The following is an 18,805-nucleotide window of genomic DNA, read 5'->3' as shown; positions in this document are numbered from 1 at the left end:
AATACTCGTATAAATCACTAATAATCAATACAATAAACAATCCTCCACTCTCCCAGACGCGTTGTCACCCTGTCACCCGACTCAGCTCAACCCTGGGATCTCCCAAACTCCTTTTTAAAGTCCTTGACCTGGAAGTGTTTCTCTCTCTCTCTGTCCATGTGACTGGTAACACTTCCGGGTCAGATAAAAACTCCTTTTCTTCAACCCAGAAGTATGTCGTTTCCTCTGTTCACGTGACTGGAACGTACTTCCGGGCTGTATGGCAAATAGTCCTTGGTTCTCCCTGCAGCGTCCTCTGGTGGGCCCCATGGTATCCAGCAGGGCTGTGAATAAACACTCCAATGTCCATGATGCCCTGCGGGAATTCGGGGCACCTCTATGCTACAGGGAGGGCTCCATCTGGCGGCCTGGGGGTAATGGCCGGGATGGACAGCCAGCCATATCCCACACTCTCTACTATAAAAAAAATCTTGGGAGGGAGACGAGGGAGACGAGACATGATCTTCTCAGAAGACACTTTGAAGTCCCGCAAGGCTACTTGCACGATACCCCCTGCATACAAACAAATTCTCAGAGACACTTTATCATCCTGCGAGACAAAGAAGTGAGATAAAAGGACAGCTGTAGTACAGGCTTTTAAATGATCGTCGCCCAGCATGACATGCAGATCATGCAGCACGGCACTAGCAGCCCCGGGGACCGGGTAATAACTCATTTACTACAGCTTTATTACTGGCAAATATCAAGTAATAAAAAATGAAAATAACAATCTCCTTAAACTGTATATCTGGATAACCAAACCCGGAGGTTGGCGAGTGAAGAGAGCAGGAGGCAGAGGCCCCTAGTATATATATGTGTTACAAGAACGACAAAGAGACATTGGGAAGTTCACATGACTGAGTCCAAAACTTGCTGCCTTAAAATGGCGGCCTTTAAATGCAAGTAGAGGAAGTGATGTCATCAGGGCCAGAATCGGCAGTGACGTTATTGGTTGCCTTGGAACCGGGCAGGACTTCCCAAGAATGGTCTGCAAGGAATTGAGAGAGAGAATTAGCACCCTTTGCCACCCCCTGGTCAGGTATGGAATTACTTTTATTCAAGCCCTTTAGTTGTCCCCTAAGCATGCGTGTGTGACAATGTATATATGTGCATATTGTCACAATACCAAGTGTCACAATAACGAGACATACTCAAGATAAAGATTTGGGGCAGCCACCTGTATAATCTGGTATCCCGGCTGCAAAGTCGTTCTTTTTATCAGAATATACAGCACTGAAGTGCATACAAACGAGTCCAAAACAAGAACGAGGGAAAAGGGAATAGGGGCAGGTTTTTAAAGGGGAAGACAGGAAGTGAGGTCATAAGGATCGAGCACGTGGTCTTCAACCACTGGATCACAGCTGGACGTGACATCAGAGGGGCCGGAGCTGGTGAGGTCGACTTCCATTGGCTCGGTCCCGGAAGTGATGTCAATAGAGCCAGGTGGACTCCCCCGGGAATGGTCTACAGGGAAGGGAGAAAAAGAGTCAGTGCACTCTGCCACATCCCGGCATGCCTCCGAACTGCCTTCACTCAAGCCCTTTAGCTGACTCCCATGAGTACGCGTGTGACAATACGTATATATGTATGTATGTATGTATATATATATATATATATATATATATGTATATCTATATACATATAAATAAAATGTATTATTATTATTAATATTATTATTATTATTATTATTATTATTATTATTATTATTATTATTATTATATATCAGTGCTACTCACAGCAAGCAGTTGGCACAACAAGCCAATTATTATGCCATTCAGCACCACGGACAGAGCCATTTCAAACAGCAAAATGGAGTCCTACTGTTTAAAACAGGAATAGCCCACTGTGTAGCATGCAGGCATTTTCTTGACATATTATTATTATTATTTTGAACCTTCCACCCCGAACACCACTATGTTAAAAGACATTCCGCAGCCTCCATATTAAATAAAGGCTTCTCTCTAAAGCTGCTATCGGTGGTCTGTGACTAGCATTGCAAATCACTGCACCAGCCTTGCCTATAAGCAACATGAAACCTTGGCTGGTTCTTAACCTGAAGATCCTAAGATATTGTGAAGTCCAGATAAATGACAAACGCTCCCTGGAGGGAAATGCTCACATACATCCGTGAGAGCCGGCCGTTAATAAGTCAAATCCAGCCAGAGAGCGGACTCTGCTTAGAGCCTGTCAGCCGTGAGCTTTAAATGAATTCGCCTTCTCCATAAATGGCAGTCTGTGTATGGAGACCCACACGTACACACGCAACTGCTGAAGGAAAAGAAAACGGCAAATAAATAAACAGACGCATAAATAATAAGGCACGGGGCAAAAGAAGCACACAGAGACTTATTAGCGAGATGTTTCCGTCTGGGTTGCCCACACAAAGACTTCATTTACTTCCTTCGTGACCTCCCTATTTTATCTCTTTGGGGTGAATCTCGAAAAAACAAACAGCAGGGGAAGAAATTATTGATCTCGGATGACCTACTGGAATAAGCGTTCACGATCCCAGTTTATTTAGGTCCTGGGAAAGTCATGCTTTTCATTTCTCTTTCTCTTAGTAAATGTAATTAATAGCCAGTGTCCAAAAATAGTGAATAATGGACATTACCATTGTTGATGGCAGGAGATGTGGAGGTTATCCATGATGCTGGATGTTCAGGGCTGTATAATGAAATGCAGGTCATTGAGCATGACCCTGAAACTCTTGACACAGCTGCACCTGTTAACACCTCCATTGGATCACACAGCGTCTGCTGGAATCTCTTCATGTTTCACTGGCATTGCAACTATCTCCAGGTCAACCTGGAGAAGACAGACCTTCTTCTTATCCCACCTTGACCATCTCTGATCAGTACCGACACCATCAAGGTCAGTACACAACCCTCGGGTGGTGATCTTCGGTGTCGGACGACTGAGTCAAAGGCTTTGTGAAAGTCTCAATAAATTATATGGGATACTTTGCCTTTATCAACTACTAGCAGAATATCTGCACTTCGCAGTGGAGAAGTAGTGTGTAAAAGAAGTTATGAAAAAGAAAAGGAAAAATTTTAAATAACGTAACATGATTGTTAATGTAATTGTTTTGTCATTGATATGAGTGTTGTTGTCATATCTATATACAGTGGTGTGAAAAACTATTTGCCCCCTTCCTGATTTCTTATTCTTTTACATGTTTGTCACACAAAATGTTTCTGATCATCAAACACATTTAACCATTAGTCAAATATAACACAAGTAAACACAAAATGCAGTTTTTAAATGATGGTTTTTATTATTTAGGAGAAAAAATCCAAACCTACATGGCCCTGTGTGAAAAGTAATTGCCCCTTGTTAAAAAATAACCTAACTGTGGCGTATCACACCTGAGTTCAATTTCCGTAGCCACCCCCAGGCCTGATTACTGCCACCCCTGTTTCAATCAAGACATCCCTTCAATAGGAGCTGCCTGACACAGAGAAGTTGACCAAAAGCACCTCAAAAGCTAGACATCATGCCAAGATCCAAAGAAATTCAGGAACAAATGAGAACAGAAGTAATTGAGATCTATCAGTCTGGTAAAGGTTACAAAGCCATTTCTAAAGCTTTGGGACTCCAGCGAACCACAGTGAGAGCCATTATCCACAAATGGCAAAAACATGGAACAGTGGTGAACCTTCCCAGGAGTGGCCGGCTGACCAAAATTACCCCAAGAGCGCAGAGACGACTCATCCGAGAGGTCACAAAAGACCCCAGGACAACGTCTAAAGAACTGCAGGCCTCACTTGCCTCAATTAAGGTCAGTGTTCACGACTCCACCATAAGAAAGAGACTGGGCAAAAGTGGCCTGCATGGCAGATTTCCAAGACGCAACCCACTGTTAAGCAAAAAGAACATTAGGGCTTGTCTCAATTTTGCTAAGAAACATCTCAATGATTGCCAGGACTTTTGGGAAAATACCTTGTGGACTGATGAGACAAAAGTTGAACTTTTTGGAAGGCAAATGTCCCATTACATCTAGCGTAAAAGGAACACAGCATTTCAGAAAAAGAACATCATACCAACAGTAAAATATGGTGGTGGTAGTGTGATGGTCTGGGGTTGTTTTGCTGCTTCAGGACCTGGAAGGCTTGCTGTGATAGATGGAACCATGAATTTTACTGTCTACCAAAAAATCCTGAAGGAGAATGTCCGGCCATCTGTTCGTCAACTCAAGCTGAAGCGATCTTGGGTGCTGCAACAGGACAATGACCCAAAACACACCAGCAAATCCACCTCTGAATGGCTGAAGAAACACAAAATGAAGACTTTGGAGTGGCCTAGTCAAAGTCCTGACCTGAATCCAATTGAGATGCTATGGCATGACCTTAAAAAGGCGGTTCATGCTAGAAAACCCTCAAATAAAGCTGAATTACAACAATTCTGCAAAGATGAGTGGGCCAAAATTCCTCCAGAGCGCTGTAAAGACTCATTGCAAGTTATCGCAAACGCTTGATTGAAGTTATTGCTGCTAAGGGTGGCCCGACCAGTTATTAGGTTCAGGGGGCAATTACTTTTTCACACAGGGCCATGTAGGTTTGGATTTTTTTTCTCCCTAAATAATAAAAACCATCATTTAAAAGCTGCATTTTGTGTTTACTTGTGTTATATTTGACTAATGGTTAAATGTGTTTGATGATCAGAAACATTTTGTGTGACAAACATGTAAAAGAATAAGAAACAGGAAGGGGGCAAATAGTTTTTCACACCACTGTATATCTATATATATATATAACGTTTTCTTTACCATAGAAATTTAAAGACTAAATTCAACTTCCATTCCTACCAAAGATATTTCTGGCGACTAAATAGAACCTACTTATATCCAAATTCGAGCTACTGAGCCATCGCCTGCCTGCCTAAATAAGTCACCATCGCTTTGCTCTTACTTTTTTACCGTTCATTTAATCATGGCTAGTGGCAGAAAATTTATAAAATGGAAGGAGGATGACACTGAGAATGGCTTTACCAAAACAATTATTGATGGCGAATCGATTATTCATAAAGCTTGAATTGGTGATCTGTTTTTCTGTGTTAACCTCATATTTTTTCATACTTCTTCTCAAACTAAGGTGGTGCGAGGGTAAAATGAATCGGGATGCGCTGATCAATGTAATCGGTGTACCAGGAAATCATGCTTTGACAAAAGTTCCCCTTTGCTTGGAATTGAAAGTGCGATTAAATGCATTATTTTTTAACGCGTTATGGAGCACATGCATCAAAGCTTCTCAGCTGTGCTTGTGCTAAGAAAAGGAAACATTTTAAAAATAACGTAACACGATTGTCAATGTAACCTTTTGTAAGTAGTGCCTGGAGGATTCAGAGTGTGGAGAAACTGTAGAGACAGCGTGTGTATTAACTTGTGGATTTTTCTGTGAGTATTTAGTGGCAGCGTCACAAAGTCACTTCCGTAAGACGGCGTTAGCCGCGGAGCTCAGCTCAGAGCGAAATGAGGTGAATGAGAGGGGAGATGATGACGTGACTCCCCCACCCGCCTTAACTGTCAATCCCCACAAACACAGTCTCTCGGAATTTGCATAAGCACAGCCCTTCACGTGCAATTTTAACTTAGTTACAAAGTGATCAAAACTCTCGTTTATATCCTGCATCCTCTCATTAAACTTGTATCCCGCATTACCGTGGGCATGACAAGCGCCAGCGTAGCCTGTCTATGAACTTAATTTAAAGTTTAGGTTTACACCGTGCTTTGTTTCCGAAGTAGCAGCAATCATGAATATGGTTGTATATGTCACTCGCTCGCTTCTTATTGTTTCGCTGCCTTCTCAATTATATAACGCATGTTTTCTTCAGCGCTTTTTGGAGCTCTTCCTTGTTTTCTACGTACTGCGTTGACAGTCAGTTCACGTGATTACGTGGGAGGCGTGATGATGTCACATGAAACTCCGCCCCCCCATGGCTTTCGAGCTCAACTCCATTACAGTATATGGAGAAAAATAGCTTCCAGTTATGACCATTAAGCGTAGAATTTCGAAATGAAACCTGGCCGACTTTTGTAAGGAAGCTGTAAGGAAAGAGCCTGCCAAATTTCAGCCTTCTACCTACACGAGAAGTTGGAGAATTAGTGATGAGTGAGTCAGTGAGTCAGTCAGTCCGTGAGGGCTTTGCCTTTTATTAGTATAGATTACAGTTGCCTGTTCAAAACAATCTCAAAAGTTTGTTTGGTAGGACCGTCATTTCACAAACCCAAGCTGGCAGCTATTTAGTTTTATCAGGTACTTTTTAAAATATTTGTCTTATTACAGTTTCCATAATGTTGCATGGCACAGAAGTAAAACATCAGGTTAGGTCAGGCTGGCGAGCATGCACTGGTACAAAGCATCGTGGCACCCACCACACGACGAAATAGCTAGGGATCCTGGTTGGCAACCCCCCAGCCAGACATGCAGTCCAGTCCCACCCTCCGAAAATGACCGTCTCTCTGCCACAGCCAGGTGTTATGTTGGCATCCCCTGGACCTGGTCCAGCTGCTTGGGTCCTCAACAATGAGGGTCCTGTAATCCTGGATCATCCTTGGGGAATCGCAACACATGGCCATAGTACCGTAACTAATGCTCCCTTACAATGCAGGTCATGTGCCTCATTTGGGACGCCGTGAGAAACAGAAAGTCAAACCAGTGGAACCCAAGGATTTTCCGGAGAGACACAGTACCAAAGGAGTCCAGTCTTCATTTCAGGTCACTGCATAGCGTCCATGTCTCACAACCATCTAGTAAGATAGGACGCACCAGGACTCAAAAGACTTGGACCTTCGTCCTTTTGCAGAGATATCAAGAGCGTCACACACCCCTTTCCAGTAACCTCATCAGCCCCCCATGCTCTCCTAATCCATCTACTGACTTCATATTAAGAGTCACCAGAGACATGAATGTCACTGCCGAGGTAAGTAAACCTCTCAATGACGAGGTCAACACTCTCTCCGCAGACAGACATGTTTGTCTGTAATTACTAGCATCCATGTTATCTCCCTTCTTGAAGATTGAAGTCACATTTGCAAGTTTCCAGATCTCAGTTTCTTCTCCCTTCTCAAGTGACTGCTCAGATAAGGGTTTAGAGGTGACATCTTTCATTTCTTCAAACACACCTGGTAAAATCACATCAGGTCCGGAGGTTTTATTATTTGTCTTCAAAGTGGCAAAGGGCTTGAAGCACATCGGACTCTCAAGGTAGATGTCAGTCTACCAGCAGTTCTGATGTAGTCCTGTAACTTAAGATTTGTGGCAAGACAAAATAAGTGAAACCTTCAGAATGGCCTGGTCTTCTGCATTACTTGGTCATAAAATCTGATCTGATCTTCTTCTTAATGCAATATGCTTCCATTAATAACACACAAAAAATATTTTAATCTTGCATATCCTTAATGAACACAACCAACAAACATTCACAGTGTGCCATCCAGAAAAAAGTGGACCCTTGGATCTAACAGCTGGTCAAACCTCCTTTGGTAGCAATGTCCTCTTACTGGAACTTCTCGTAGTTGTGGATCAGACCTGCACAACCATCAGGAGGAATTCTGGACCATCCTTCATTACCAAACTAAATCAGCTCAGCCATATTTTTAGGATATATGGTGTGGATGGATTTGTAGAGGTCATTCTACAGCATCTTCACTTGGTTAAGGTCTGGGCTCTGCCTGCTTCACTGCAGAAGTTGGATTTTTGCTTTTTTGTTTTAAAGCCATTCTGTAGTAGATTTACTTAAGGGCCCAACCTCTACTGACCAAACTGATATATTATCTTGTAGGATTCCTTGATAAGCTTGGGAAATCATTTGCCCCTCAATGATGCCAAGATGTCCAGGCCCTGAGGAAGAGAAACAGCCCAAAGTAGTCTAGTGGAAGCCAACGTCACATGAAAATAGATGCTCCACTGTGAGATCGCACTATTGTTGGACAATGTGCCACAGTGAGATTTCTTTGGACAGACAGAGTGTTCTGTCTCACCACCCTCCTCCTCCTCCCAAAAAAGACTCCTAGTGTGACCCTGAGCAACCTGTCTATCTATCTATCTATCTATCTATCTATCTATCTATCTATCTATCTATCTACCATATAGTAAATTACACATCAATCTATCTGTCATTATATAGTGCCTTTCAATTCTATCTATCTATCTATCTATCTATCTATATATCCTATAGTACCTTACACATCTATCTATCTATCTATCTATCTATCTATCTATCTATCTATCTATCTATCTATCTATTACGTAGTGCCTTCTATCTATCTATCTATCTTGTGATTTTGACCCTTTGATGATGCATACATTATCGTTCTTTGTGGAGAGCAGCACTTTGTTGAGGAGGCCATTCAGAATCCCTTTAGCTAAATACTCCCCCTGCACATACAGATCTCAGTCGTGGACCTGATGTGTTGGCCACCTTATCTGGACATTGCAGTCCTTCCCAATGGAGACCAGTTTGCTTTCCCACCTGCAGGCTTTTCTGGCAGCTCTGGTTGTTGGCACCGGATGTATGGGATTACGTTCTGGGTTTTAGTTACAATAAAAAAATATATTTTTTCTGGTCCTTACCAAAGTAAATGGCCAGTAATCCTGCTGACTATGCCAATTGTCACAACTAGGGGGTGCCATCAAGCCACAAAGCTCAGACGGACCAATAACAAGCACAATTCCAGGTTCAAATAAATGAATTTTATTTGACAAAAATAATATAAGAACACCAGCCCAAATACACCATTCACAATCCTTCTTTAAGAGAACATTGCCCACTGCCTTCCGACTCTGACTCGACTCAAATAAGGAAGCAGTCTCTCTTTTAAACTGTTTCCAATGTCCTGTCCAGGTCATCCGGAGCATTTCTGAGTCGTACAGAAACCAGAGCAGTCCCCCAGTCTCTCCCAAAGGCAACACTCTCTGGTGGTTTCCAAAGACCCCAATAGGGCTCCATTTCCAATGCCACTCTGGTCCAGCCCTGCTGTGTTTGATGGAACAACCTGCTCCCAGTAAGGCCATTAGTCTTGCCTGTCTATTCTGGCCTCTCTGGCTGGGTATGAATCCTTCCTTTATCCTGTCCTTCCTTCCAGGCACCCACTCTATCCGTCTGTACTGTACATGAAGTTCAGCACCTTAAACTGCAATTGCACCCTGCAATCCATTTCTCTCAGACTTGGCTACTGGCAGTCAAATCTATGAATTCCTACGGTCTGCCTGCCATAAAAAAAAAAAATTAAAGATTAAAAAAAAACCCTTGTACCCGTGTATCTCGTCTGAATTTTGCCACTTAATGTAACGCTTGTGCTGTTATCCGCTTTTGCTTGAAACGCAATAAAATATGAGCGGGGATCCTGTTACATTTTTAATCGCGCACATTACAATTTTGATTCTCCAGACTGTCAGCGCGACGTTCCAACACTCACGAAGACGTAGCGGTGCCCACCACAAAGGACATGAAGTGCCTTAATCTGTATGCATTAAACTACATTATATCCCCTTTCCAGCCCTCGCCGGATTGTTTTCTCCGCTTCCAGAAGCTCCCCGTGTCAGGTATTTTTATGTACCTGTCAGCCTCTTATCTTCTATGACCTTGCTGCAAAATGATTGTGCTCAATGCCCGGCTACACACGAGAGTACGGCATGGTAGCCCTCCTGATGGAGTCGCACGCCTCTCTCCAATCAAAAACATCCAATCTGCCATGAGGAGCGTGTCAGGTAATTTGTTTGGAGCAAATGATGGAATTCAAATGCGCATTCAGCAAAGAGCTATTAGCCGAGCAGCAGATAAGGAGAGAGAGCCATGCCACTCCAGGCTGCTGTTTCCCAAATCACAAAAACTCTACACAGTGTGTGTGTGTTGTCTTATAAACCTTTTCACTTCTAGGAGGACATGACTGGAAGGCTTAAAAAAGTGCGACGCTGGGCCCAGCAAGCAAAATATGCTGTACATTAAAGACACACGCACACCTTCCACCCATCCATCCATTTGTCAAATCATTGAATGGAAGCAGGAAGCCAAAAGGACGGGAGAGAGAAGCCAACAGTGGACGGGATGCCAGCTAAGAAGGGCACCATCACCTCACCAATCACTTATATTAAGGCAAACACGCCTGTTGGGTACGTAAGACAAACAGACCGACCTAATAAAACATAACACTCTAAACATCACAACATGCAGAACACCACACTTTTTCTTCTTCTTTCACCTGCTCCTGTTTGGGGTTGCCACAGCGAATCATCTTCGTCCATATCTTTCTGTCCTCATCATCTTGTTCTGTCACTCCCATCACCTGCATGTCCTCTGTCACCACATCCATAAACCTCCTCTTATGCCTTCCTCTAATCCTCTTGCCTGACAGCTCTATCCTTAGCACCCTTCTCCCAATATCCCCAGCATCTTCTCCTCTCCACATGTCCAAACCAACACAATCTCGCCTGTCTAACTTTGTTACTCAACCATCCCACCTCAGCTGACCCTCTAATGTCATTATTTCTAATCCTGTCCATCCTCGTCACGCCGAATGCAAATCTTAGCATCTTTCACTCTGCCACCTCCAACTCTGTCTCTTATGCCACCGTCTCCAGCCCATATAACATAGCTGGTCTCACTACCATCCTGTAGACCTTCCCTTTTACTCCTGTTGATACCCATCTGTCACAAATCACTCCTGACACTCTTCTCCACCCACTCCACCCTGCCTGCACTCTTTTCTTCACTTCTCTTCCACTATCCTCATTATTCTGTACTGTACCAAGTATTTAAACTCATCCACCTTTGCTAACTCTACACCTCTCATCTTCACCATTCCACTGACCTTCCTCTCATTCACACACATGAATTCTGTCATGGTGGTCCTACTGACCTTCATTCCTCTCCTCTCCAGACCATATCTCCACCTCTCCAGGGTCTCCTCAACTTGCTGCACCTAAAATCTGGAATAGCCTGCCAATAGGAATTCGCCAGGCTAATACAGTGGAGCACTTTAAAAAAAAACTGCTGAAAACATTACTTTAACATGGCCTTCTCATAACTTCACTTTAACTTAATCCTGATACTCTGTATGTTCAATCCATCATAATAACTATTCATGGTGGCTCTAAAATCCGTACTGACCCCAACTCTCTCTTCTGTTTCTTTTTCCGGTTTCTTTGGGGTGGTGGCCTGAGCCACCACCACCTACTCAAAGCATCATGATGCTCCAACAATGATGGATAGATCAAAAGCCAGAAGTCTACGTGACCATCATCATCAAGTCCTTCCATGAGAACCCTAAATACAAAGAGGACTGTTTCACTTTTGTTAGGTAGAACGCCCATAGGGGACTGGGTGGTCTCTTGGTCTGGAATCCCTGCAGATTTTATTTTTTTTCTCCAGCCGTCTGGAGTTTTTTTTTTTTTGTTTTTTCTGTCCACCTTGGCCATCGGACCTTACTTATTCTATGTTAATTAATGTTGACTTATTTTTATATTTTATTGTGTCTTCTATTTTTCTATTCTTCATTTTGTAAAGCACTTTGAGCTACATTTTTTGTATGAAAATGTACTATATAAATAAATGTTGTTGTTGTTGCTCCCTACTCTCGCTACAGATCACAATGTCATCAGCAAACATCACAGTCCACGGGGACTCCTGTCTAATCTCATCTGTCAACCTGTCAATCACCAATGCAAATAAGAAAGGGCCCAGAGCCGATCCCTGATGTGATCCCACCTCCGTCACTCCTACCGCAGACCTCACCACAGTCACACTTCCCTCGTACATATCCTGTACAACTCTAACGTACTTCTCTGCCACTCCCGACTTCCTCATACAACACCACAGCTTCTCTCTCCTCACCCTGTCATCTGCTTTCTACAGGTCCTTAAAGACACAATGCAACTCCTTCTGGCCTTCTCTCTACTTCTCCATCAACATCCTCAGAGCAAACATCTCATCCGTGGTGCTCTTTCTTGGCATGACACCACACTGCTGCTCACTAATCATCACCTCCCTTCTTAACCAAACTTCCACTACTCTTTCCCATAACTTCATGCTGTGGCTCATCAATTTTATCACCCTGTAATTACTGCAGTCCTGCACATCCCCATTAATATTAAATATCGGCACCAGTACACTTCTTCTTCACTCCTCAGGCATCCTCTCGATTTCCAAGATTGCAGAACACCACACAATATAACTTAATAACAGTAGAGTGTTGTACTGTGTTAGCCATAGATTGATACTGGAGAGAGTAGGGTAAAATGACACCTTTTATTGGCTAACTAAATAGATTACTAATGCAAGCTTCCAAGGCAGCTAAGGCCCCTTCATCAGGCAAAGTGTAACAAAGAAACTGAAAAATACTCTCGCTTATATTGGGAACAGCAAAGTGATTTTTTTCTTTCATCTTAACAACCTTTTTGTTCAAATGTTAGCAAACTTAATAAACCTTTGATGAATTAACCCTGAAAGAAGAGAACAATGAACTAATAAAATGTAGAGATAAGATAACCATCACTAGAGAGAGTCCTGTAAGGATTTTATGAAGTGCATTGTCTGTAAGATAGGCCTCTGATGTAGTCTCTTAGTCCACATATCTGGTCATAAAACTCTTGTCTCTATTCAGACCATTTTGTAGAGTGTTGAATTTAAGCGTAAGTTTGTATTCCCATTCTCTCTGCTCCTGTTGGGTCTTGAAATTACCCAATAAGCACAGTGACCCTCAGATCCTTTATGCTGTGGCCATTACTGTTAAAGTGTGTTGCCACCAGAAGATCAACACTGTTCTGATTGATATGAAGTCTATGTGAGTTCATTCGCTGCCGCAGTGTCTGACCAGTTACCCTTACATATATCCAGTCATATGAAAAAGTTTGCTACCCCCTGTCAGCCTGCATAATAATTGACTCTCCTTTCAACAAAAAGATAACAGTGGTGTGTCTTTCATTTCCTAGGAACATCTGAGCACTGCGGTGTTTTCCGATTTTTAGTGATGCAGTATTTAGTTGTATGAAATTAAATCAAATGTGAAAAACTGGCTGTGCACAAATGTGGGTCCCCTTGTCATTTTGCTGCTCAATGCTGATTACTTGCAACATCAAATTGGTTGGATGAGCTCACTAAGCCTTGAACTTCATAGACAGGAGTGTCCAATCATGAGTGGTCAAAGGTATTTAAGGTGGTCCATTGCAAGTTGTGCTTCCTTCCCTTTGACTCTCCTCTGAAGAGTGACAGACAGCATGGGATCCTCAAAGCAACTCTCAAAAGATCTGAAAACAAAGATTGTTGAGTCTCATGGTTTATTGGAAGGCTACAAAAAGCCATCTTAGAGGTTTAAACTGTCAGTTTCAACTGTAAGGAATGGAATCAGGAAATGGAAGGCCACAGGCACAGTTGCTGTTAAACCAACACAGCAGGTCTGGCAAGAAAGAAAATACAGGAGCGGCATATGAAGAGGCAGGATTGTGAGAATGGTGACAGACAACCACAGATCACCTCCAAAGACCTGCGAGAACATCTCACTGCAGATGGTGTATCTGTACATCGTTCTACAATTCAGCACATCAGTATGGCAGGGTGATGAGAGAGAAGCCCTTTCTGCACTCGCACCACAAACAGAGTCGCTTGTTGTATGCCAATGCTCATTTAGACAAGCCAGATTCATTTTGGAACAAAGTGCTTTGGACTGATGAGACAAAAATGAGTTTTTTGGTCAGAACAAAAAGCGCTTTGCATGGCGGAAGAAGAACACCGCATTCCAAGAAAAACACCTGCTACCTCCTGTCAAATGTGGTGGAGGGTCCATCATGCTGTGGGGCTGTGTGGCCAGTTCAGGGACTGGGGCCCTTGTTAAAGTCGAGGGTCGGATGAATTCAACCCAATATCAACAAGTTCTTCAAGATAATGTTCAAGCATCAGTCACAAAGTTGAAGTTACGCAGTGGATGGATATTCCAACAAGACAATGAGCCAAAACACAGTTCGAAATCTACAAAGGCATTCATGCAGAGGGAGAAGTACAATGTTCTGGAATTGTCTGAATAACAGACAAAGAAAAACAATGGCAGGAACCCAGTTCGGTATTGGGAGCCCAAGATGTAGAGTCTGCCATTTTCGTCGCTGCCTTGGAAGGATTTTCAGGATCGGATGACGTTATCTCCCATCCGTCCGTCAGCTTCAAAGGTGTGCTTGGCGATGTTCCAAGGCTTTATACTCTTTCTTCCTGTACAAGGCCCCCACTTCAGTGAATCATGCCATTTCAAACAAGGAAAAAGAGGATACAATTTCATGATGACTGTGACTGATGAAAAATAATATACAACAGCCCTCAGTCTGACTGCACGTTTCCCCAACTGTTTTTATCTGCCTTGTGTCATGCTTTGCCTAGCAGTTCTTAAATGGTGAACCCGTGTGCTAAATTTGGATCTGTACATGTGAGTAGAAAAAGGCAGGTTTATAAAATATATTTGCACAGAGCACAGTGACATATTCAACGTGTACTCTTATTACACTGTTTAATTCAACTGTCCAGAAAACTGGACAGAAAACAAGTTTCTAATAGGCCATCTTAGCTAAAATGGGGCTCATCTGAGCCGGGTCAGCCACCGAGAGGTTTCTTTCAGAAGTGAGACGCCCTCCTTGAATTTTATAGCATTCCAAACTACAGGGGCGGGGCCTTTGGGATGATGTGGGCGGAGTTCAGTTACCCTCATGGGCACTATAGAGACAAAATGAGATGACATGGTTGGCAACAGCCCAAGTCCTGGGGTGGTATTACACACTTTAGTAGAGTCTGGATGGTGACCCTTAGACACATATAAGGCAGCACAACATAGCATAACACAACACTTCATGAAGTTTAATAACATAACATAATAAAACTCAGAAATTGTAATGTAACATTAACTACCACAGCTTAACATAATATGACAAAAGACAGTTAACATAATATACTAGAACAGAACACAATATAACATAACGGAACATAACATAAAAGTCAAAATAGCAAAGCATAATATAACACGACTCAAAATAACTTTACATAGCAAAACACAGCATAACAACATAACACAAAATAATTTGGCATTACACAACGTAACATACTAAAATATATTACGGCATAGCATAACATAGTACAGTATAATATAACAGAATTCCACAAAACGTAATGAAGTAGAATGAAACATAACATAAAATAATACAGTGGTTCTCAATCTGTGGGGTGGGGCACGAAGTAACAAAAAGGGGGGCGTGAAGATGTGAAAAAAAGAAAACAAGAATCAAAAATATGAAAAATACATCGATTGAAACCAAAACAAATTAACTTAAGATACATTCTGATACTAGAAAAATAAATATAGAGTTAGATAAAGGTCGATAAAAGTTAAGTAGGTATAATAAAATATGCATCTATGATATATCATTAATTAGCAAAATACCTGCGCTTCGCAGCGGAGAAGTAGTGTGTTAAAGAAGTTATGAAACGAAAAGGAAACATATATATATATATATATATATATATATATATATATATATATATATATATATATATATATATATATACACACACACACATATATATATATACACACACACATATATATATATATACACACACACACACACATATATATATATATATACATACACATATATATGTACGTAAGTAGGATTCAGTTAGCGTTGGGAACCCGTGTACCAAGTTTCTTGAAGATGGGTCCATAAGTAACAAAGACCGTTGAAAAGTTCAGCTCGACAGTGGCATCATACCACCGAAATAAGTACGTACATCGGTTTCGGTTAGCGCAGGGAAGCCGCCTACCAAATTTCGTGAAGATGGGGCCATAAAGAAGAAAGTTCAACATGGCGTATGTTGTCGACCGTTATGACCATTACGCGTAGAATTTCGAAATGAAACCTGCCCAACTTTTGTAAGTAAGCTGTAAGGAATGAGCCTGCCAAATTTCAGCCTTCTACCTACACGGGAAGTTAGAGAATTAGTGACATTGGAAAGTTCAATATGGCGGCCGACAGTGGCATCATACCACCGAAATAAGTATGTACATCGGTTTCGGTTAGCGCAGGGAAGCCGTCTACCAAATTTCATGAAGATGGGGCCATAAATAAGAAAGTTCAACATGGCGGACGTTGCCGACCGTTATCGTCCATTATGACCGTTATGACCATTACGCGTAGAATTTCGAAATGAAACCTGCCCAACTTTTGTAAGTAAGCTGTAAGGAATAAGCCTGCCAAATTTCAGCCTTCTCTCTACACGGGAAGTTGGAGAATTAGTGATGAGTCAGTGAGTGAGTGAGTGAGTGAGGGCTTTGCCTTTCATTAGTATAGATTAAAAAAGAACAAATTGGTATTAGTGGGCTCCTTTCAAAAAAACGTTGGGGGGGTGCGATTAAAACTGTTATGAAAACTCAGGTCGTAAATACTTGAGAAATGCTGGCATAATAGAAAATAAATTCAACAACACAATTTATCATATTTCATAACTTAGCATAACACAACACAACACACTGCAATGTAACATAACATAACATAACATGAATTCAGCATTACCTAACACAGCACTACACACCACAGCATAATAACCCAAACCCTAACCCTAATATCACACAGAATAATGTAACACAGCAAAACATAATGTACTGTACCTTAGCAGGACACAATATCACAACATAACACACACACACACACTGTAATGAGAAAAATGTGGTGTATGTTTACGTTATTTTTAATAAATTTGTGCGCATGTTTCTACAGTCCAGTCCGGTAACAGCGCTTGACGTAACCGGCCCCGCGTGGGGTTGGTCAGCCCTAAGATGCCCTGCACACCCTTAAGGCCACCTCTGCCACAACACCTCAAGTGGCATGTTGCTCGTGTAGATCAGGCACTGACATGCTACCCTATCGTGTGCAGGGAACAGAAAAAAAAAAAAAATGATAATAAAGTGGGCAAAGAAACTCAAGTCTCCTGCCCTGATTGTGACATCGGACAGCTGGCAACTGTTTCAAAACCTGTCACTCGAAGGACGTGCACTAAATCCACCTCAGCACACCCGTGGACACCAGACAGAGCCGTCCGGCTGCCTTTATGACATTTTGATATTTACATGCTTCCGCTACACGTAATAACTGTTTGTTCTTGTTGCAAAAAATTCAATGTTTTTGGCTCATTTTTTACGGGGGTAAAAATTCACGCTAAGTAAGATAATCAGAGTCATTTGCGTGCATAGTCTAACTTGTGTAAATGAAGAAAGTGCTTGTTTTTGCCACAATTAAAATACGTGGACAAATATCCTTCAAAACACAACACCAGTTTCTGTCATTGAAATATCATTAATGGTACTCGTGTCGTTTTTTTTTTTTGTGGTTAGGACTCACTTAATGAGCAGATTTAGACTTTCTAGACTTGTCCTGCTGAACTTATGAGCCTACATTATAGAGACCATCATGCAGAAATCACGTGCCCCCTGATCTGTTACAGGAAAAGGGATGGATGAACGGACGGACATAGGAATGTGACTCATTGAAATGGGCAGTGAAATGAGGTTTTCCATTCACTTCATTGTCCTGCCACCTGCAGTCGCTAAAATGGCAACACTAAAAAGAGTCTTTTTAGGACTTATGGATGGTTGAAACTCACTACAGCTTTAAGCCACTTTTGTGTTTCATAAATCCCAACTTGGTGCGTGAGAAATGGCTCATACACATTGTGACAGAATTAGGGTTTTCTCGCAACCCTTGTACCCTCAGACCACACGTCAGACACCAGATAAAAAGTCCAATAATTATTTATTATAATAATAATGCACAAAGCACCACCACTCCATTATTCTTCAATAAACAATACAATAAATCACAATCCTCCACTCCCAGACGCTTAGCCACCCTGCCTCCCAACTCAGCTCCCCGTCTGGGAGCTCCCACAGTCCTTTTATATTCCCTGACCCAGAAGTATTCCCAATCCCCAGTCCATGTGATTCTCAATCACTTCCGGGTCAGGTAATAAAAGTTCTTTTCTTCAACCCGGAAGTGCGTCGCTCTTCCTATGACGAACCTCAAGGTCACAGGGCACGAAGAAGCCCTCGGTCCTCCCTGCAGCTCCCTCCTGTGGCCCCCATGGCATCCAGCAGGGCTGTGCATAAAAACCACATTGTCCATGATGCCCTGCTGGTCTTCTGGGGACCTCCATGCTGCAAGGAGGGCTCCACCTGGCGGCTTGGGGGTATTAGCTGGGATGAATATCTTACAACATTTACGAGCATAAACACATTTTATACACGAGGCCCCTGTCCTAGACATCTGCTGATCGCTCTTTTCCTTAATAATTTCGTTAAAAAAGCTAAAATGTTACTGCTTACAGATGGCTGAAGCTTTTCATAAGGTTAGGCCATTTTCTTCTTCAACTTTGTCTTTTATAAATCTCGACTTTTCCGTAAGGTTTACGCACATTTCCAAATGTAAGCAAGTTTTTCTTATGAAATCCCCGTTCTAGAAATCTGCACATTGCTCTTTTCCTTAATAATTCCTCCCAACACCAAAAAGTCAGAACAGATAAATGGTTGAAGAAGCATTAGCCCATTTTCAACACCAAGTTTGTGTTTTTTCAATCTTGACTTTTCCGTAACAAATGGCTTATGCACTTTTCCGAATGTAGGCAAGTTTTAAACTTGGGGTTCCTGTTCTAGACATCTGCTGATTGCTCTTTTCCTTAATAATTTCTTTCAAAAGCAAAAATGTTAGTGCTTACCAATGGCTGGAGCTTTCCATAACGTTAGGCC

The sequence above is a fragment of the Polypterus senegalus genome, chromosome 6 (assembly GCF_016835505.1).
Source record: "Polypterus senegalus isolate Bchr_013 chromosome 6, ASM1683550v1, whole genome shotgun sequence".
Lineage (NCBI taxonomy): Eukaryota > Metazoa > Chordata > Cladistia > Polypteriformes > Polypteridae > Polypterus > Polypterus senegalus.
Note: the sequence above shows the minus strand (reverse complement) of the source record.